This window comes from Triturus cristatus, chromosome 4_2 (genome assembly GCF_964204655.1).
Source record: "Triturus cristatus chromosome 4_2, aTriCri1.1, whole genome shotgun sequence".
NCBI lineage: Eukaryota > Metazoa > Chordata > Amphibia > Caudata > Salamandridae > Triturus > Triturus cristatus.
In genome coordinates, this window is record NC_140586.1 from 196,057,079 (window position 1) to 196,080,626 (window position 23,548).

The window sequence follows — 23,548 nt, forward strand, 5'->3', positions numbered from 1 at the left end:
ACTCATACACCCATCATATCACAAGGTGTCAAGAGACAAACTAATATTTGAAAGCCTTTTTTTGTCAGTCTCTGTTTAACCCCTTCGCTGCTAGGCCTCGCCTTCCCTCACTCACTCCCGCCAGTGAAGCCTTTTTTTGCCTCTGTGTGGTAGTTCTCACTTAGGCCCCTCTAACTTTTTTTTCACACAAGGTAGCCATGCCAAATTAGTGTCCTTTTCTTATGACATCCTGAGGATTCTAAAGGTACCTAGGGTTGGTGGGTTACCCTGGAGGGACCAACAAATTCAAAATGCAGCAACATTTAGGTTTTTTTTGGGGGGGGGGGAATGGGAAAAAAAGTGCTGCAGAAGAAAGAGTCTGTTTTTTCCTGCAAATGTTATCAATAAAGAGTTTGCAGTGCTACAATCACCATCTTCCCAGCTTTCAGAAACAGGCAGACATTTGTCAGAAAGCCAACATTTTCTATACAGTTTTGGCATTTTAATGGGACATAGCCTATTTTTCCTATTTTTTGTGCCTTCAACCTCCTTCCGGTTAGTGGTAGAAATAGGTATTACACCAATAATGGATCCCGGAAAACTATACATTTCTGAAAAGTAAACAAAATTCTGAGTTCAGAAAGAGGTCATTTGTGTAGATCCTTAAAGGTTTTCCTATAGAAAATAAAAGTCGAAATAAAACAAATATTGAAATTGAGTTAAAAACAGCCATTTGTGCCTACGTTTTCACCTGTAACTTCTTCTAAGTATGGCATATTTTTAAAAGCAATATACCATTACGTCTGCTAGACCCATCTGGTTGCGTGGATATGCAAGACTTGTAGGTTCACCAAGAGCCTGAGGTACATAGAGCCAATAACTGAGCAGCGCCTTGCAATGGTTTTTCATTGTGTACTGGGTATACAGCAATTCATTTGGTAAAAAATAAAGAGTGAAAAATAGGTATCAAGGAAACCAATATATTTCTGAAATAGGAACAAAATATGGAGTTTAGAAGCAGTGATTATTTACACATCTCTGAATTTGTGGGTACCCATATTAGCATGTGAATTAAAGGGCAGTTTTCAAAATGACTTCGGTTTTTACACATTGTCTTACATTTGGAAGGCAGAAATACATAGCAAATAAATTGGAAGTAACACTTGTTCTACTATTCTGTATTCCCCTAAGTCTCAAAATAAAAATGGTACGTCACTTGTGTGGGTAGGCCTAGTGCCCGTGACAGGAAACAGACTCAAAATGTAACGTGGATACATCACATTTTTCCAGTGAAAATTGATCCTTTTTATTCCATGTGCCTAGCTGTGGATTTTGGACCCTAGCTCAGCTGTCACCTAGGGAAACCTAGCAAACCTGTACATTGTTGAAAACTAGACACCCAGGGGAATCCAGGATGGGGTGACTTGTGCAGCTTTCACCAGGTTCTGTTACCCAGAATTCCTGGCAAACCTCAAACTTTGTTTAAAAAAAAGAAATTGTGCTCACATTTCTGTGATGGAAAGTTCTTAAATCTGCGGGGAGCCACAAACTTCCACCCACCCGGCATTCCTGCAAGTCTCCTGATAAAAATTGTACCTCACTTGTGTGTGAAGGCCTAGTGCGTGTAACAGAAACAGGCGCAAAATGCAGCATGGACACATCACATTTTTCCAGTATCATTTTTCGCAATGTGCCAAGCTGTGGATTTGGGACCCTAGCTGGGCTGGCACCTATGGGAACCTAGCAAACCCGATCATTTTTGAAAATTAGACACCCAGGGAAATCCAGTATGGGGTGACTTGTGTGGCTCTCACTGGGTTCTGTTACCCGGAATACCTTGCAACCCTCAAACTTTGCCAAAAAATACATTTTCCTCACATTTCTGTGATTGAAAGTTCTGGAATCTGCTAGGTGCCACAAACATCCACCCAGCCCGCATTCCCTTAAGTCTGCCGATAACAATGGTACCTCACTTGTGTGGATAGGCCTAGTGCCAGTGACAGGAAACAGCCCAAAACACAACGCGGACACAACATTTTTCCAGAGAAAACAGACCCTATTTCCGCAATGTGTCAAGCTGTGGATTTTGGACCCCACCTGAGCCGGCACCTATGAAATCCTACCATACCTGTACATTTTTGAAAACTAGACACCCAGAGGAATCCAGGATGGGGTCACTTTTGTGGTTTTCACCAGGTTATATTACCCAGAATCCCTTGCAAACCTCAAATGTTGTAAAAAAACAAACACATTTTCATCACATTTCTGTGATGGAAAGTTCTGGAATCTGTGGGGAGCCACAAACTTCCACCCACCCAGCATTTCCCCAAGTCTCTGAATAAAAATGGTACCTCATTTGTATGGGTAGACCTAGTGCCTGCGACAGGAAATGGCTCAAAACATACTGTGGAGACTTCAAAATTATCGATCACAAAAAAGACTTGGTTTTGCGAGGGAGTCACCTGCGTTTTTGGTCCTGCATCTAGGGAAACCTACCAAACCCAGACATTTCTGAAAACTAGACACCCAGGGGAGTACGGGGAGGCATGGCTTGCGTGGATCTCCCAAAATTTTCCTACCCAGAATCCCCAGCAAACCTCAAATTAGCTAAAAAAAACAATTTTCCTCACATTTCTGTTTCGGAAAATGTGGGATCACAAGGCTGACACACATTTCCTATCACCCAGCATTCCCCCAGGTCTCCCGATCATAATGCTGACTCACTTCTGTGGGTGGGCCAAGTATCCGCGACAGGGAAGAGCACAAAACGTTTTGTGTAGACATCAGAATTATCTATTACAAAAAACCTGGTTTTGCAAGAGGGTCCACTGCGTATTTGGTCCCTGGGCATGGCGACCATCTAGGGAAACCTACCAAACTCAAACAGTTTTGAAAACTAGACACCCGGGGGAGTCCAGGGAGGTTGACTTGTGTGGATCCCCCAAAGTTCTTCTACCCAGAATCCCCAGCAAACCTCAAATTCAGGAACAAAAAAAACAATTTTTTTTCTCACATTACTAGTGGGAAAGTTGTAAGAGCACCTGGCGAACATACATTTGTTACCACTCAGCGTTCCCCCAGGTCTCTTGATAAAAATGCTACCTCACTTGTGTGGGTGGGTGGGCCAAGTGCCCGTGACAGGGAAGGGCCCAAAACGTATTGTGGAGACATCAAAATTATCTATCACAAAACAACCTGGTTTTGCATGGGGGCACCTGCGTTTTTGGTCCCAGGCTCGGCAGCCATTGAGGGAGCCCTACCAAATACAGATATTTCTGAAAACTAGAAACCTGGGGGATTCCAGGGAGGTGTGGCTTACATGAATCTCCCAATATTTTCCTACCCATAATCCCATGCAAACCTCAAATTAAGCTTGTGTGGGTGGCCAATGCAGAGTCAGCCTAAAAACGGATCTAAAAAAACATACAGTGCTTAGAGCTCGCTGACCTATCCCCTCAATTTGAACGTTTTTGGCCCTTTCTAGTCTCAGGCCTTAGGCCCACCCACACAAGTGAGGGATAATTTTACTTGGGAGACCAAGGGGGATGCTGGGGTGTAGGAAATGTGTGCCGGCGCGGAGATCCCACACAAAAATGTGAGAAAAAGGTTTTTTTTTTTAAAAGGCTAAATTTGAGGTATACAGAAGATTCTGGGTAAGAAAACTTTGGGAGATCCACGCAAGCCACACTTCCCTGGACTATCCCGGGTGTCTAGTCTTCAGAAAAGTCTGGGTTTGGTAGGTTTCTCTAGATGGCCGGCGAGCCCGGGACCAAAAATGCAGGTGTCCCTCTTGCAAAACCAGGTTGGTTTGTGACAGATAATTCCTATGTCTCCACAATACGTTTTGTGCCCGTCCTTGTCGCAGGCACGTGGCTCACCCACACAAGTGAGGAACCGTTTTTATTGGGAAACCTGTGGGAAGGCTGGGTGGTAGGAAATTTGTGTCAGCCCGGTGATTCCACAACTTTCCCACACAGAAATGTGAGGAAAATGTGATGCTTTTAGCGAAATTTGATGTTTGCAGGGGATTCTGGGTAAGACAATGTTGGGGGATCCACACAAACCACACCTCCAAAGACTCTCCTAGGTGTCTAGTTTTCAGAAATGTCTGGGATCAGCAGATTTCCCTAGATGGATGCCGAGCCCAGGACTAAAATGCAGGGGCCTCCTTTGCAAAAACAGGTTGTTTTGTGGTAGATAGAGGGCACCTGGGTTTTTGTTACCGGGTTTGGTGGCCATCTAGGTAAACCTACCAAACCCAGACATTTCTGAAAACTAGACACACAGGGGAGTCTAGGTGTGTACAGTGTGCTGTCTCAAATTCCTACCACTCAGTATTCCCCTCTGTTTCCCGATAAAAATGATACCTCACTTGTGTGGGTGCCCACTGCAGTCAGCCTAAAAACGTATAAAATGAAAAACTGAGGGGGAACCAAAGAGTGTCCATAAGGGAAGTTGTGTTATACGTTTTTAGGCTGACTCTGCTTTGGGCACCCACACAAGTGAGGTAGCATTTTATCAAGAGATCGAGGGGGATGCTGGGTGCTAGGAAATTTGTGCCGGTGCAGTGATCCTTCAACTTACCCACACAGACATGTGAGGAAAATTTGACTTTTTAGCTAAATTTGATGTTTGCACTGGATTCTGAGTAAGAAAATGCTGGGGGATTCATGCAAGCCACACTCCCAGCCAAGCAACAATCTGCCCACACTGCCAGGCAAGTGCCAGTCCATGCACACCGCCAGCCAAGGGCCATCCATGCACACCGCCAGCCAAGTTCCATCCATGCACACCACCTGCTAAGCGCCATCCAACACACAGCGCCAGCCAAGCGCCAGTCCACACACACTGCTACCAAGCACTAGTCCACACACACAACCAGCCAAGCGCAAGTCCATACAGATTGCCAGCAAAATGCCAGTACACACAGAGCCAGCCAAACGCTAGTGCATGCATACAGTCAGCCAATCTCCTGTTCACACAGATACACACTGAAACTTTCCCTGGTATCTAGTGGTTACTTAAACATATCACTGATTTTCCCCCTCAAGGGGGGCAGAAATTGGTAAAATGTGTGCTTAAAAAAAGTGGAGCGATCCTCGACTATGAAGCCGCTCCCTGACATGCCCATAAACATATTCTTGATGCCTAGTAGACTTTCTGCCCCCACAGGGGGGGGACAAATCGGGTGTAATAACCACCATCTATCCCCCGGGAGGCTATGAAGCTGTTCCCTTACATGCCCATAAACATATTCTTGGTACCTAGTAGACTTTGTCCCCACAGGGGGGGGGGAACAAATCGGGTGTAATAACCACCATCTATCCCCCGCAGGGGGGCAGACAGACTTTCCCTTTTGTGTTGGGGGGGCATTAGCATGCCCATTGTGGGCAGCCCCATACCTCTTTTATAATAATATATTTTTTTTAAAATAATCCCTGCTGCCTAGTGAGCTTTGAGCCCCCATCCGGGGGGGGGGGGACACAGAGAGACTGAATAGGGCCATAATTAATGGGGGGAGCAAAAGCACTTGCCCAAGGGGCGTATCCTCCTTCTCTGGTGTCCAGTGGGTGGATCCCTGCTTGGGGATCGCACTCCTTCGGCAGTCCCCAAGCAGGGATCCACTAGGCAAGGCAAGTGGGGATTCATACCTTTCCAATGATACCTCTCCCGGCTGACTACGTGCTAGGGTGGCTGAGATAGCCCTGCGAGCACGTAGGCAGGGAAAGTGAAATGAGCCAATCGGCTCATATCACTTTCCCTTTGTGTAATGACATCGCGGCACGTGATGCATGTGACAACACAGCACGTGACATCACAGCGTGTTTCATCACAGGAATTGGCATCACAAGAAGTGACATCAGATCTTAAGACCTCACATATATGTTTAGCAGGTCTATCATGTGTACATTTGAGCACATTTCGAGGATACTTGCAAACCCTCCTGATTTAGGCAGACGATTCACACTTTTGTAAGCTTCACATAAACCAATGTTGCCTTTTGTCAGCCTAAAGCTTCCTCTACCCATAGTGCTTTAAAAGAAAAAATTGTGATATTTAAATTATTACAATGCCTCCTCAGGGGTAGTATGTGCTATATAAATGCTATTTATTTTGTGCAAATACTGGGAAAGATCGACACATCTGGCGTTCTTACAGTGCATGCATATCTCCTAAACAGAGCCTAAACAAAGTGAAAAGCTGCCTTTCTTGAGTATGTGTGAAGTGCTAACAGGAGTAAGCCTTTGTTTCCCCTCTGCTGCATATGCTTCTAGGTGTGAGGCTCCTGACTGCTGCCAGCCAGGAGACTCGAACAAAAGGAGGCCTGATGACCCCTCAGATTCGGCCTTTGTTATGTGCCCAGCAGGAGTCAAAAATAAGAAAGCCCCGTCCACGCCTGCACATTGTTGGGGATCGAAAGCAGACAACAACGTGCAGGCGCTGCTGAAAGTGTCTCGGTTTTTGGAAATTACACCTAGACGAATTCAGCAATTTTTTTCAGTAGGGCCCAACTTCTTGGCAGGGTGGACAGTGAAAAAAGTGGGTGGATGCCATCCACCCGCATGTACCCCCGACTCGTGCCCTGGCTACACGGTTCTCCTCTTAACGGAGATGCAATACTCTGGACCAGCTTTCGGACATGTCTGACACCTATGCATTCGGACGCCTTTAGCTCATTCGCTGTGAACGAAGAGCACAGATATTTAGAACGATGAAACAAGGCAATGCCTCCTTCTCTTGCGACTACCCTATCCAACCTGGTGATAACATACCAATCAGGAATGGCCATGGCGATGCCAGTATTGGAGAGATTGTTAAGCTATGTTTCTATGAGGACAGTAAACTCAAAGTTACTGTCTCTGATGAGATTATAAATGTCAGTATAGTGTTTGGGTAGAGAGCAAGAATTTAGGTCTTCCAGTCAGAACTGCTCTTTCCCTATATAAGCTGAGGGATGCATATGGGGGTTCCGAGGGAGGTGAACTGTTGGCTACAGAGATCCATGTGATGTTAAGCTGTTCTACACCTACAGTGGAGATAGGGCCCTCAAGCTCTGCTACTGATAGCCAGTGGAGGCTGAGACTAGAGTGAGTCAAAGCATGTAGAAAAGAGGGGGGGAGTACCTTATTGGAATGGAGGATGTAGAACTTGCAGCGTGGCTGGTGATTGCTGCACTCAGGATGCAGATGGGATGGGCTTATGAAATCATTGCATGGGTACCTTTTGTTTAGCCCATAACCCACCCTAGATGTTCAACTTCACGAGTCCATATGAATTAAAAAAAGAGAAATGGAGGGAAAAAAGAGAGCCTCTCATAATTGGATGGTAGTGGGCCTCTCACACTCCTGGACCCCAGAGAAGCTACACATCTGGCACTATTGATTGCCACAGCCCTGCAGGCCCAGAAAGCAGGTCATCGCTCTAAGGTCCAAAGCCGTATTTTGTTGATTGTTGGGGGGGGGGGACTACGCCCCTTTCTCCGGAGCGCTGGGCCCTAATGTTTGCAAGGAAAATGGGACCCCATAACAAGCCTTTAAATACTAAGAGACATAATTGACTCCTAGTCACAGGGTCACAGTATCACCACACCTACTGCATTAATGATGCATAGGACCCTGGCAACCTTGTCTCCTCTGCTTTTTTAACTTCCATTTTACTGGGCCATTATCTCAAGGTCCAAAATAGGCTATCTCTGCCCGTCCATAAAAAAAAAAATCTCCACATACTCCTCACCTTCCCTTTACCCAGGGCCATTGCTCCAAGGCCTGATTCAACTCTGGTGCAGCAGAGGCACCCTGGGACCCAATACTAGCAATTACAATGGGCCACCATTTCCCTCTAGGTAGTAAAATAGCCATAATTAGGTGCAGCATGAGTTCTGGTGCCACTGCTTCTGCTGTACTAATGATAGTTTGGGCTCTGTGAAACAGTCTGTATCCTCTACCTATGACCTGAAAACTCCCAACCAAGGCATTGTTATTTTGTTACAGAGCCCATATACCTCGCTGCCTTCCTGGCCTATCTCACAGAGGCCAGAAGCTGTCTCTGCTTCTTTGTTTAGAATAGCATGAGTCCCTCCATCCCACTCCCTTCCCCGGGTCATCTTTCTCAAGCCCTGAGCTATCCCATTTAAAAAAAGAAAAAAAGCATTGGCAATGCCATAGGTCTCGCATTTACAAGAGTTTGAGCTATTGGCAATGCAATAGCTTAAACTCTCGCAAATGCGAGACCTATTGCATTGCAAATTACTAGCGCCCGTGAGACGCTTTCACATTCATGAAGGCCAGGGCCCTTTCTTTAGACTAGCCGTGTCTAAAGAAAGGGACGTGTCTGATATTAGAGTGCCTTGAAAAACAAACTGATCTTTCTAAGTGGATGCCCGATTCACATAATGCCTTACTGCAAAAAACTAACATTTAGACAACAAAAAAAAACAAAAAAACCACCACTGACCCAGAAAAGGGGGAGAAGGAGGGTGGCGCTCAACATAGACAATGAGAGCGGTGCGGGAGCAAAGAAGACACAGACAACAGGCTTCACTGCGCTATGGAGATAATTGAGATGTTGCGAGGCGAATAAATAGAGTTTGGAGAGGCACCAAAGAAAAGAAAGGCGTGGCTCGCCAAACTATAGTTTTTAAATATTTTATGCTTTTAGTAAAAATAAAATATTAAAAACTAGAGTTTGGCGAACCACACCTTTCACTGGAGTGGGGCGGGGCTTACAGAACGTCAAACTGAGTTTTTCGAGACGCGCTGGCAAAGAAAAGAAAGAACAGAGTGCGGCCGCTATAGTAAAAGCGGACAGCACTGTAAAAAAAATAAAAAAATAATGTCGATGAAAAGCTGCAAGTTCGGTGAGCTGCGGATTTTGTAAATATGAAGCGGCCGCCATTCCTAATAAAAATATAAGAGCAGGCGCGCTGCAAATAAATGAATAAAATAGGCGGACAGTATTACTGCTATAGTAAAAGTGGAAGCACTTTTAAAAAAATACAAATAATGTTGATTAAAAGCTGGAACTTGGGTGAGCCACGGATTTTGTAAATATGAAGCGGCCCCCATTCCTACTAAAAATATAAGAGCGGACACGCTCAAATATACTAAAAAAAAGCGGACGCCATTACTAAAACTGGTGTCCCACCAGTGTTCTTTAGATAAAGTGAGCAATGAGTTCTCAGAAGGGTTATGTAAGCTAACCAGTGAAGGACACAGTAAAAGGTCAAGTCCTGATGGGCGGTTACAAATGCAGACAAGGCGTTACTAAGGAGGGACTAACAAGCCGGTTAACAAATCAGAAGCAACCATTTAGAAACGACAGCAACAGGAGCCAATTGGAAAGATGGGCGGAGATTCAAGTCCATACCCGAGTACCCTATGCATCGCAGCAGCACATGCGCTGTCCATGCTCAACCTTAAAAAAAAATGTGCCTATGAGGATGTCCCCTTCCTCCCGTTCCTGGGTAATTGCTGTAAGATCCCAGGGGACCAGACAGTGGGACGCTCGGCATCTGAAAAGGAGAGGGCTGGACTGGTCATTCTGTCACTTAGGCATCCCCCTGTGATTAGGGGGCTCCTTTCAGAGGAGATTAGCTGACATTAGCGAATCCTGCCCTGTTGGGCTAATACTAGTTAAAGCCTCCTTGCAGTGTAGGGCTGGTTTGAACATTCTGTCCAAAGCTGATTTTGGTGGTCAGTCACAGAAATACTTCACTCAAACAAGCTCAACAATTACAGATGCAGGTTACCTTTTTAATTCATGAGTGACATAGTCAATATACTTCAAAATCAACTGACCTCAAGATCTGCCACAAATCAATTTCAGTGTTGAATGAAACTGAGGGAGGGTGTAGAGACAGTGGAAGTAGCCGCTATAAAAAAAATGGTGTAATTTCACCATGGAGGTATAGTGCATAAGCATTTTCAGTGAGTAACTAATGGAAACGAATAAAAAAAGATAGGTCCGGATTTAGAATAGGGTGGTAAAATCAAATCCTCCGATTTGCTGGCGGACGCCTATAAGAGATTCCGCTGGTGGATTTTCCTCTATATTTGACTTCTGCTCCATAAATCAGATCAAGTTCTTTTAACTTTCCCCACCTCTGAATAGGACCAAAATGTTGTTTCTGTTCAGTCTTGGGTGAAAATACTCACAGAGAAATTTCACAAAATCTATTCTGCAGATTATGTAGTCTATTAGTTAGGTGGGACGGCGCATCCCAGGAACCACAATAACACCTCTTAGAGGGTGAAAAATACCTTTTTTAATTAACAGATGCACATTAAGTCAACACTGGCACAAGCCATACATGCTACCACCTAAGCCTCACTAGGCAATAAGGAAACCTAATCACAACAGACCCCTCCTCCCCTATAACCAAGCCGAAACAAATTACCATGTGCAAACAGTACAGCACTTATCTCTCAAACCTTGCATCCACCATTATGCAACGTGCTAAGAACTTAACTTTCTTAAATTAAGTGTTATCTCACCACTCCTCACAGTGCTCCGCCAGAATGTAGCCAAAATTCCTTAAGTCCTGTTCACTTTCCAAATCTGCCTCCAAGAAACCCTCCAGGCGGAGTTTCTTTTGCCCCACCACTTGCTAAGACTTTTTTTAGACTCAGCAGTCTTGCCAACGCCTCCATCAACTGCAACAGATATGACCCCATGCCCATCTCTGACAAGAGCACACCGTTATCCCTGTAAAATTGCATGTCTGCAAAACGAATATCAGGATGAGGAATCCTACCTATCCTTTCCTTGATACAAACTTTCCATAAACTTCTATTTGCCTTTCTGCTTGCCTTATCATTTGATGTTGGCCTCTTGGCAATGCACCATTGCCTCGTCAGCTCATTCCAGAACAACGCAGTTTCAGACCATGACCTTCAAATATCCAATGAGGCCTGCTTTATGCATTTGAAAAGTGCCAGCCCCTTAACTTTCACAAGATCGTTTCCACGTTAGTGAATTATTAGGGCATCAGGACCTAAATCCCCAGTTGCAAGACAGTTTATCTTCGGCAGTAGTTCTTTCCACCGCATGCCGCATTTCCTAAATCATTTAATTTGAACTTTAGTGTTGTTAAAACCTAACTGCTTTCTGGAACACCATCCTTCTGCTTGGCGAGCCACTCATTTTATAAAGAGTGACCACATATCTATAGTTCCATGTAACCTTTCGATGGTCCCGAAAGACAACCTGAAAACCAACCAGAAATAGATCAATTAGGGAAGCTCTGCAGGCAACAGTGGCCTTATGCAGCATTTATGGCAATCTGACTTTCACCTCCAAATTCCTGATCTCCTCTCCGCCTCAATCACCACACCTATGCGAAGTGAATGGGTGTCATAATCTGCTGCTGGAAGGCCCAACACTTTCAGAGCAGTCGAAGTACCGCAAATAGCTGGGAGGCCGAAAGCTGAGAACCATGCACCTGCTTAAACACCCAGCATCATTGATCCAGTCCTTTGGCCCTGTATCGCTTCCACCAGTTCACTGGCCAAACCCTCCTATCACGGTAAGACCTTAATACAACACTTCCCCGTTTACTCCTCTGATCGGTATTGGAGCTCCATCACCAGATTTCTACCGCCTCCTCAAGCTCACGTACTTTAGCCGTATGCAAACCAAGCTTATCCATTACCCTTAAAAACTCGGACAATCTTAAGGCCCCGGAAATCAACCAAACCGTCAACAACGACAAGTGCAATACTTTTATAGCATTACACATGACCGGTAGCCCATCCAAAACCCCACTTGCAATCCGTAATGTGAAAGGTCTCCGTACTCTGCCACTTGCCCTTTTTTTTCCTGTGCCCATCTTTCTAGTACTCTTCTCCCTATCTTTCCTACTGTCGGCTCAGATACTCACAACATCTTTCCGAAGAAGGACAATGCTGCTAGTTTCCCTCAGGATGGTCACAGCCACCAAACCTTTCTGTATCATTGTCAAGATAAACTTAACTATAGCATCCAGCCTTTGTTCTAGATCAGCATCATCCGAAGATGATCTCTGTGTGCCAATTGTGAGGAATTCTGCCCACGCTTAACCGTATGCCCTCAGTGTAGTGAATCTTCTAATAATTCAAGCACTGTGTTGGTGCCAAGCGCCACACTTCCTCCGGCATTGGCATCTCCATGTTGGCTGCCCCTAGTGTCAACCCACAGAATCTCTGCCATTGGGAATGAGACACAGCATTAGCAGTGTCAGTGTTCACCCTGGCAAATACTTTGCTCTGAACACAATGTTGTTAAGTAGACATTCCAGCACAAAAACTAAACAATGGCAAAACTTTAACATCCCCGGCAGACTTTCTCTTAAAGACGTTCACAAATGCCATGTTATCAACATTGAGCAACACCTTGTTGCTACAAAATAATTTTCCCCAACTGCCAGAAAAAAATCTCCAAAAAGCTAATGCTATGGTTCTCCCACATCCACATCCACAGCCACACCTCAAGCAAGTGTTCAGCACACCATTCCCCTTTCCAGAAAAGAAAAGGCCAAACCCTTTGGATCTGGCTGCATTTGGGAAAATTTGAATGGATCACTTCACCTCTTCCCCCCCCCCCAAGCAACACAAGAAAACACCATTGAAATCTGACAAAAATATTTTCTACAACTTCAAGTCTGCCTTTACTTGCGCTAACAATCGAACTCTATGAGTGGAAAGTACAAAGTGGAAACAGATAAGGCCATGTACAATCTCCTGAAAAAGTCCTACAGACCCTTACTGCCCTGCAAGCAAAACTCAAACGACCAATCAGTATCTGAATTTCCTTCAACATTATCTTTTTTCTCAATAACAGCATCCAAGATCTCCAGCAATTTCTCTCTCAACTCCTGGGGCAATGTGACTCCCATTGCCATTGAGTTGAGCTGTACCCCCAGGAGTGTCGATTTCAATGCTGGACCCAACTTTGTTTCCAAAGTTAAAGGAATTCCAATGTCCTGCATTACTCCTGAAAACATTCCAATTGTTTGTCACAATTATCCGACTGAGCAGCACCCCCAAAAAATAACCTAAGTAATGTTTAACTGTCCTGATAACTAGTTGAAACATGAACAACCATTGCAGGAAGGCACCGAATTTCTCAAAAAAGTACATATCCCGAGCAATACATCTGTAATGCGTTGTCCACAAATTATCTTTTCCAAACTGCATTTCAAGCAGCTTAAAATCCTGAGGATGGACCGGCAAGAGGCAAAACGCAGACCTAATGTCACATTTTGCCTTTAAAGCCCCAAAGCCTGCCTACCTTTGCCAATTTATTTGCACTCTCTACAGTAGCATACTTAACACCGCTCAACTCCTCTAGTATGAAGCCGTTAACTGATTGCCCTTCAGGCCATGACAAATACTGTATGAGCTGGAGTTTCCCTTGTTCTTTTTTTGGTATAACCCTGAGTGGTGAAATAATCAAATTCTCCATTGGCCAGTTGTCAAACAGAACAGCCTCTCTCTAACCTCTTTCACAAGTTTACCCAATATCACCTCTGAATGTTATCCTACAGACCACAGATTCTCTCCCCACCTCCTTATTCTCAGGCATTCATATCCCGACTTGAACAAAATTGAAAGCCAAGTAACAAAAGGATAGCGCCCTGCCTATTCCCATAAACCTCAACCAATACTGCAGCCGATCCCGGCTGGTTCCGTCTTCCCCTTCCTTGGTCCCTATCACTCTAACCCTGCCATGTCCCTCCAGGAACACCCTTACAATTTGTGAAGGGGTGATTAACGTTACACTTTGAACACTCACGTCTGAAGCGACAGTGTTGACTGTTACAGGCACATTTATTGAATGCCCAACAAGCCCCCACCTGTACACTGCCTGCTCCTCCCACCCATCCTTGGTAGGACATCCTTGAAAGGGGTTGTATACCACCGGCAAACCACAAGCAGTATAAGCCATAGGTGCCAGCCTAGCATCCACCATCCATTGCAGCCAAAGATTGTTGTGTAGTTAAACACAGGCCCTCCTCATCTTTTGCTAACCTGGCTCCAAACGCCTCATCATATCACACCCACACCCATTGTCCAAAAGTAATATGGGCTTTGTGAATGACAATGTATTTAAAGAAATGCCACGCATCCCTCAGGGTGTTTTTCACTAGAGACGCTGGCATACATAAAAAAGCCCCCATCCAATTTTTAATGGTCCCGATGCACCTGGAGTGTCTTAACAATTCCAATTTCCCCTCCTTGGACTCTTCTGTCACCCACACCTCACTGTATAATAATTGAAACACTTCCACATAATCACCTTCCCAATTTTTTAATATCATTGTTGAGGTCGTTTAATGGGCACCCCAGGGCTTGGTAATCCCCATGTACGTTAATTTTTGCCTGTGTCCATCTCATCCTGGCTATCATTTCCATATTCTTACCTACTACTCTTATTTTTGTTTGCCAAGCTTCACTGCTTGGCTATGCATCCTCAGTACCAATGCCTTGATCAACCACATTTTTACCTTCCTCCAACTGCACTTTTATCTCCTCCACCACTCTGCCACCCTCAAGTTTAATAGACTTGCATTTTCACTTTGATTTTCCATCAGGCGCACTGCTGCTCAAAGTTGTACCTGGTGTAAAGATCCAGGCCCGCACCGGAGCCTACCGTTCTGGTATCAGCTCTTTGCTCTCTGGCGCCAACATTGATTAATCTGCTGCATGTCCTGCAATATGCCGATCCTTCCCGCCTGGTTAGAAACCCTCTGCCCCAGGCATACACCTCTAAACTTATACCACCACAGCTCATCATGCCAGTCTTGCTCCCTCAACTCATCCTACTCTGCTATCTCATCGTCTTCCAAATCTTCTTCTCCTTGTTAATATCCAACAGGGACCCTCCCACACCCACCAACCACTCATTCACCAAACCATCTCCACTCATATAGAGGACTTGCCTATTGCCGACACCACCATCCCCCAAAATATCAAAATGTCTATCCTTGATCTTCTGAAAAGAGGCTGCCCTTCACCTTTCCTTCGCCGTTTCCAAACTGTCCTGTGCTGCCTCCAAGCCACCCCACTGAACTGTGCTCTGCTCCAACCAGAGCAATTGAGCCAAAGGAGACTTTCTCAGCACTTCATCCTGGCCCAGCCTGGCCTGCTGTTATTGTGCCTGCAGACTCACCTGGTTATCTTGGGACCCACTCCACTGTTCTCCTCTTCTCACTGTTCCCACTATCTGGCTACCTCTACTACCCTGCTGACTACCCATCCCATCCTTCATCCCAGCCACCCAATCCCCCTTGTATTCATGCACTTTAACACCTATATATATATCATCTCCAGCCTGCACTTTGCTTATATCAATTTGCCCTCTTTTTGATCCAACTGTTCTTAAAAGTGGAAACGTGTGCCATCCTCGCTGTGCTTTTCTTCCTCACCACTCTCCAGCTCTTCTAGCTCTCCTGCATTTAATATTTTTTCCACTAAGACAACATATCGGTCTCTGTAGGTTGGCCAGTTATGTACCCAGTCCTCTTTCTCCTTCCATTACCACAGGCTCTCCTTGACATGTCTAGGCGGATCAATGATAGAGTATCATTCATAAAAATATTGCATCAAAAATATAATTTACAACAATACTGTGCTCCCATGCATAGAATGGTAAGTACGCAAATATCGGGGAAACATTTAGTTGACCGTGTCCAAAAATATCGATAAAAAAAATATATAGTTAAGTAGTAGTGAATGTTAATTATTTTAATATGTACATTTAATATATTCCACAAATATTTAATACTATATATAAATATATACTTATATAAAGACACAAACTAAAAACATATATATGTATTCGGATTTATATATGTCTCATCTAAAATAAATCCAATAAGGCACTCCTCCGTGGTGTGTTATATATTTATTACAATTACAAAGTCAGAGACAACGCGTTCCGGTTTTCAAGCGTTTCTCATACGTGGGTAGACCAGGGCTCCCACTTTTAAAAAACAGAGGGCCCCGGGGTATGGGGTCACCATGGCAGATAGCGGCACGGGAAGGTGAGCCACACAGCCCCCCTCCCCATTTGAAGTAATCTTGGCCCTTGGGGTGGGCTCCCCCAGGTCTTTAGAGGCTCAGGGGGGCTATGCGGCTCTCCCCCCGATTTGTAAAATTTCGGCACAGGGAGGGCTCTGCAGGGCCTTTAGAGGCTCAAGGAGGGGGGCTGCAAGGACCTTTCCCCTTCTGAACTAAATGATGAGGGTCTCCGGGGATGGGGTCCCTTGGGCCGATAACGGCTCAGGGAGGGAAGCCGCATGGCCCCCTCCCCTTTATTGAAATCAGTGGCCCTGGGAAATGGGGTCCCCAAGGCCTAACAAACTTGGGGAGGGGGTCCGTGCTTCTCCCCTCCCCTTTATTTAAATGAGTGGTCCTGGGGTCTCCAGGGCCTAAGAAAGCTCGGGGAGGAGGGCCAGGCAGCCCCCCTCCCCTTTATGTTTAGTAATGGCCTTGGGGGGTGGGATCCCCAGGGCCTGACAAGGCTTTGGGAGGGGGGGCCATGCACCCTCCCTCCCCTTTAAAATAAATAAGACCCTGGGAGATGGAGGGCCACATAGCCCCCCTCCCCTTTAAAATAAATGAGGCCCTGTGGGATGGGGTCCCCAGAACCTAATAAGGCTTGCAATAAAATCTATTTACCCAATATTATGATAACTATGAGAGTCTAAGAATATTAAATATACTATTTCCACTCTACTTTATGCAATGGTAGGGAAAGTGCTGGAATATGAAGGGGTTAGATTACTATTCCTACTTCAGTCACCACAGTAACAGGAAAAGTGTTGAACTTCGGAAGAGTTAGATTTACTATTACTACTCCAGTCAGTGCAACAGTGGGGAAAGTGTTGGACTTTGGAGGGGTGGCATTTATTATTCCACCTCCAGCCTTTTCAACAGTAAGGAAAGTTTTGGTTTTCAGGGGGTGACATTTTGTATTCGCGCCCTAACAATGCTACAGTAGGGAAAGTGTTAGACTTTGGAAATATAAAATGTACTATTCCCACTCCAGTCTGTGCATAGTAGGGTGTTGGAATTGGAGGGGTAAACTTTAATATTCTCATTCCAAACAGGGCAAGAGTTGGGATTGTGGAGGGGTGAACTTCACTATTTCCGCTCCAGTCTGTGCCCAGTAAGGAAAGTGCTGGACCTTGGAGGGGCAAAAGTTACTATTACCACTCCAGTCTTTGACACAGTAGGAAAAGTGTTGGATTTCGAAGGGGTGAAAATTACTATTCTCATTCCAAACAGGTCAAAAGTATGGATTTCAGGGGGAAGAAATGTACTATTCCCACTTCAGTAAGCACAACAGTAGGGAAAGTGTTAGAATTTGTAGGGGTAAAATTTACTATTCCCACTCAAGTCTTTGCAACACTAGATTTCAGATGAGTGAAATTGACTATACTCATTCCAAACAGAGCAACAGTAGGGAGTGTTGGACTTTTGAAGAGTAACATTTACTATTCCCACTCAAGTCTGTTTAACAGTATGGAAAACATTTGATTTCAGAGGGTCAAAGTTGGATTTTGGAGGGGTGAAATTTACTATTCTCATTCCAAACAGGGCAACATTAAGTAAAACTTTAGATTACATAAGAGTAAAATATACTATTCCCAGTCCAAACAGCGCAACAATAGGGATTACGGTGGGGTGAAATTTACTATTCCCACTCCAGTCAGCACAACCGTAGGGAAATTTGAAATGCAAAATAGTTAATTCTGATATTCCTACTACAGTCTAAGCAAGAGCAGGGAAAATATTATACTTCAAACATATATGAGTAACATCATGAATGTAGAAAAAATATTAAACATATATATAACTATATATATAGTTATATATATATATATATATATATATATATATATATATATATTTCAACCAAATCCAGAGTAAAATGCACACTCAGAAGTCAGTAGTTAATCACCAGGTTTAATCCTGTAAACCGCTACGCGTTTCGACACAAAAGTGTCTTGATCACACGAATTCACACAGTACTACATGACGTGCATAAATAAACAATAGACATAGAGAAGGCACTCATTATGGTATACTACTTCCGGCCTCAACAGTGGCAGCCATCATGGAACGGTCAACCCATGCGAAAATCGCATTTACCAGGTATGATTACATTCAACAATGCTTACTAATTACTAATTACTTCATAATAATGTAATCGAGTATGCACGAATTCATAAATGTATCCAGTGTATCTTATTAGGATATACAGTTTTGTTGAAAATTCCCTCCTGATACCATCGTGGCAATAACATTACATGACCGTATTAGTGGGAGTATATCGCATAAAAAATGTTTTACAACATAGTGTGTATATTAGAAGCGATGTTGCTCTATGACTGTGAAACGTCCGAGACAAAAGAACTTATTTAAAGAACCAATTGTGAAGGACTCAATTTCATGCGGACTAGTGCCCGGATAGAGATTGAACATGTCTATAAGGCTAGTGCCAGAATCAGAGTTATTTCATATAGTGAGACAAGATGTAATGTAAAAAGAGTCAGAACCAAGTGGCTATAATCAGAGGCCTTCCTATGCAATGAAAAAAATTAAACAGTGCTACCCAACATTGAAAAGTCAATCCTAGATAAAATATAATATATATATTGTCAATATAACAAAGTGCTTGAAAAACAGTATCTTAGCTCTGTGAAGTGTATCGGCAGTCCTGATGACGAAAAGGGTAAAACATTTTTTATGCGATGTACTCCCACTAATACGGTCATGTAATGTTATTGCCACGATGGTATCAGGAGGGAATTTTCAACAAAACTGTATATCCTAATAAGATACACTGGATACATTTATGAATTCGTGCATACTCGATTACATTATTATGTAGTAATCACGCATTGTTGAATGTAATCATACCTGGTAAATGCGATTTTCGCATGGGTTGACCGTTCCATGATGGCTGCCACTGATGAGGCCGGAAGTAGTATACCATAATGAGTGCCTTCTCTATGTCTATTGTTTATTTATGCACGTCATGTAATACTGTGTGAATTCGTGTGATCAAGACACTTTTGTGTCGAAACGCGTAGCGGTTTACAGGATTAAACCTGGTGATTAACTACTGACTTCTGAGTGTGCATTTTACCCTGGATTTTGTTGAAATAATTACGAACCGGCTTGGGGCTCCTGCCGGCCGATGCACCACCTGACAACGGGACTGATCCCGGAAGGACCCAAATTTGTTTATATTATATATATATATATATATATATATATATAGTTATATGTATATGTGTGTGTGTGTATTAAAAAATAAAAACAATCAATTAACATAATGACTATTTGATAAAAAAATTAACTATCAACTAATAAATATTTTTCATTTAATTATTAACTTCCCACCCTGTACCTCTAGCAGCCTGCACATAAAACACAACTATAAAAACAACTATTCCATAACTTACAGATTTAAAATAAACTAAATAATTATTAATTGTTACTTATTACTTAAATGACATCCCACCCTAGATCCCTACAAACATAGCATCCTGCAACTAAAATAAAATTAAATAAGTATTTCACAATTTACGTATTTAAAATTCAATTAGATAGTGAATTTACAAATAATTATTTTTTTACTCAACTTCCCCCATACCCTTTCAAACGTAGAATCCCACAATTAAAATAAGTATTCCATATTTTACATGTCAATTAAATTATTAATGAATAAATTGTTAATTAATTGCTATTTGAAACATTTGACACCCTACACCTCTCAAAAGCTAGCAACCCACAACTAAAATATAATAAATACGTATTCCATAAATCACATACGAAAAAAGTTGCTTACGTGTAACTGCAGTTCTTCAGTATTAGTATCTTTCATAGATTCACATGCTTGAATCATTCCCTGTCTAAGTGAGAGTCCCACTGTACCATAAATAGCAGTATGTATCATTATCATAGGCTATAATGGCAATGAGCAATCACTTTAATAGCCTTTCCATGTCCTTTAAAAAATAAAAAAAAGGACCAGACTTCAGCAAAGCAGACAATAGCACCCTGTAGAACACCCCCAAGAGAGGCTAAATCCCTCAGATTTTCGAGCACAAGTGGTAATAAAATAATCCAGAGCTATAAGCGGAGCCTCTCAGGGGAGGACCTATTTTCTTCTCCAGTATTGGATCTTTCATAGATTCACATGCTTGAATCAGAATAGAAAGCAGTTACTGTATTTGTATACCTTACAGGATCAGCGCAAATAGCGTGTTAAGGGTAGAAAATATTTACATAACATATTCATATGCAATTTTATATATCATGCATTAAAATTAGCATAAAAACAAAAGTAAACATATGGAACCAAAAGAGGCTTTCCTTACTGAAATAAGTGGTGTAGTAAAACCTGTCCAACCTCTGCATCACAGCGCTGTGCCAATCCTAGACATGCTGCGTGAATATATACACTCTCTTCCAAGTCACAGCTTGACATTTTTTCCAGAGGTACATCCACAAACAAAGTAGTTGAGGTGGAAATTAACCTGGTTGAGTGCACCCTGGTTTTCGCTGTGAGCATGTTGCCAGCCTTTGAGTGTGAGAACTGGATTGCAGAAGAAATCCATTAAGGGATGGTTGCCTTCATGATTGAAGCACCTAAACGAGTGTTTCCATCTGAGTCCAACAGTTGGTCAGTTCTCCTGAGTTGTTTAGTACGATATAAGTAGAATTTTAGATATCTTTTAATACCTAGCGTATGAATAGACCTGTCAGCTTATGATGTTGCATTCGGGAAGAAAGTCTGTAATATTATAGGTTCATTGAGGCAAAAATCTGAAGGAACCTTGGGAATGAATTTTGGATTAGTGCTGAGAAGTACTAAACTGACTGTAAGACACAAGAAGGGCTCTTGGGTTGAAAAAGCCTGTATCTCCTTTACTCCTCTGGTCAAAGTGAGCGCTTGTGACAAGGAAATAGGATGTCTGCTCCGAGTATGGGTTCGAATTAACTCTTCATGAGTTGAGATAGAACTATGTTCAGGTGCAAGTCCAGGGAAGGAGCCCTTCTTGAAGGAAAAAACTCTGAATAATCCAGAGCAGAAAGAGAGAATATGTGATGAGCATCTATATCTTGATATTGCTGCAAGACGTACCTTAACTGACGCTTGTAACAACCGTAACTGAGCTAGCAAGAGGCAATAGGAGTTATCTGCCAGATTATACTTGTTGAGGGTGTAGGTTTGATTTCTGGCACCACAGGCAGAAACGTTTCCCTTAGGTTTACATGTCTTTATCACGGCTTCCGCCTTGACTTGGAGAGAATATCCCTGCAGTCCTGAGAAATATTGAGATCTTTGAATTAATGGCATTTAGGAGCAATGCACAAAAGAGGAGAGAGGTCAGGTCAGGATGAAGGACCTGGCCATGGTTCATCGTCAAAAGTTTTCGGGATGTTGGTAGGTGAATGTGGTTGCATTGAGATAACCGGAGAAGCTCCGTGAACCAATGCTAGCTGGGCTACCAGGAGGCTATCAGAATGAGGTCACACCATTCCACTTTTATCTTGCTGAGAACCTTTGGTATAAGAGCTATCGGGGGGGGGGCGGGAACAGGCATAGATCTCGGACCATCTGATTGAAAGGCATTCCCCATGATCCTTGATGTGGATGCCAACTTGCATAGAACTGGCATTTGCAGTTTTTGTTTGTTGCAAAAAGATCTAGAGCCAGTTTGCCCCATAACAAGACGATCCTATTTAGCATGGACTGATCAACCTCCCATTCCCGGAGACCGTTTCCAGTTCTGCTTAGCGTGTCTGCTAAGAGATTGCTATTCCCGTTAACATGTTGGGCCCAAAAATGTATTCTCTGTGTTGATAGGCAGCTCTAGAATTCCTGAGTTTCCTTGGGCAATGCCAGTGATCTTGTGCCGCTTTGTTTGTTCACATATTGCATTCTGGTGGCATTGTCTATGAGGAAATCAAGCATTAAAAATGCAATAGGTCTCGCCTTTGATTAAGTTAAAGCCATTTGCTTTGCTATACAATACCATTAGCAAAGCAAATGGCTTTAACTTAATCAAAGGCGAGACCTATTGCATTTTCAATGCTTGTACAGGGTATACTGTGCACGGAGTGACTTCTCGGGGTATGGGTGTGCTCAACTGTCTCACGGTGCATGTCAGTAGGTCACATGACCTGATCATCCAATCCTTGGCCTCTCTGAGATTATTTTTTTCCTGCTGGCTCTGAGCCAGTGGGGCAATGCTCCTCCTCTATTGCGGTGGAGCCGCCACTGTTCTCCTACGCTTTCCCGCAAATCTACACACTGTTCTATCACTGGGAGGACTCTGCCAATATGTGTCTATGTTTGTTTCTCACCATTTGTTTATTTGTCTTTTTATCAGGGCCACTGGAACTATGGGGCAGAGGAGGGCTAAATTATGCAGCAATGTAGACTAAATCACACAGCAATGAAAGCCAAATTATGCGTCATAATGCGGCACATTTTGTGATAGTATTATTTCATTATTTTCTCATTTTTACACCTGGTAACAGTGTCTAAGAAAAGTGTTCACCTTAATTAGTACCAATACAACACCCAAATAAAGCAATAAGCAAATGAAAGATGACCATTTAACCTTTGCGAAAAGCCTTCTGGTGCGCAGGAACACAAGTTGGCATATGTTTTGTAACTCTTGATTAATTTGAGCTAGAAACACATTTTTGGGGGTGAAATCAGCAGATCATGCGGCAGATGATGGATTATGTGGCAAATGCAGCAAATCCATAATTAAGCCAAAATCGCCACAGCCGCAGAATCGCATAATTCCAGTGGCCCTGCTTATATTGTACTTTGATATACTGCCTACCGTTTTATAACATACCTTCTACTACTATTCTTGTAAAGCACTCTGTCACCCAAAAGGGTTTTGATCTCGATATCTCAGGAAGGCCCGCTTCTGTGGACTCGCACTACACCACGCCAGGGTGGATGGATCATTCTGAAGCAGGTGCCGCTCATCTAGTAACTGATCAATTTGCCATTTGGAAGGACCACGGAACGCTGCCAAGGAGGGCGCTTTGTTAATATTTAACTTCTGCTCACGAAGGGTCGTGTCGCTGGTGGGAGCTCTTCCGCATTCGGCGGACAGCCTGCACGCTCCCAGCGTGCACTAGACTCCAGGGCTACCTGTCGACTTCACCGGGGGACTGCGAGGACCAGCATCCCCTACATCTAACAGCTGGTGCCTCTTCCCCCGGAGGTCACGCCCCCTGTCCGTTCCACTATAAATTGACTAGCCCCAAACGCAACGCGGGACGTGCGCGGGGAGAAGCGCGGGCGAAGCCCGGGCCAAGGGCGGGCCCGTTTAAGACCGGGAAGGACTGGACTGGGCCACCCCATTTACAGTTAGTGTTCTCAAACTATTTCTTACTATTGTTATCTCACATTGACATTATTAATATTGGACTGAGAATAATTATTGATATTAATATTGTAACAACTTGTACGGTACAATGTCTCCGAGAACCACTAGGAACACTGTGAAAAAGCAAGCTCAATTAGCTGGTGAGATCATTGGCCC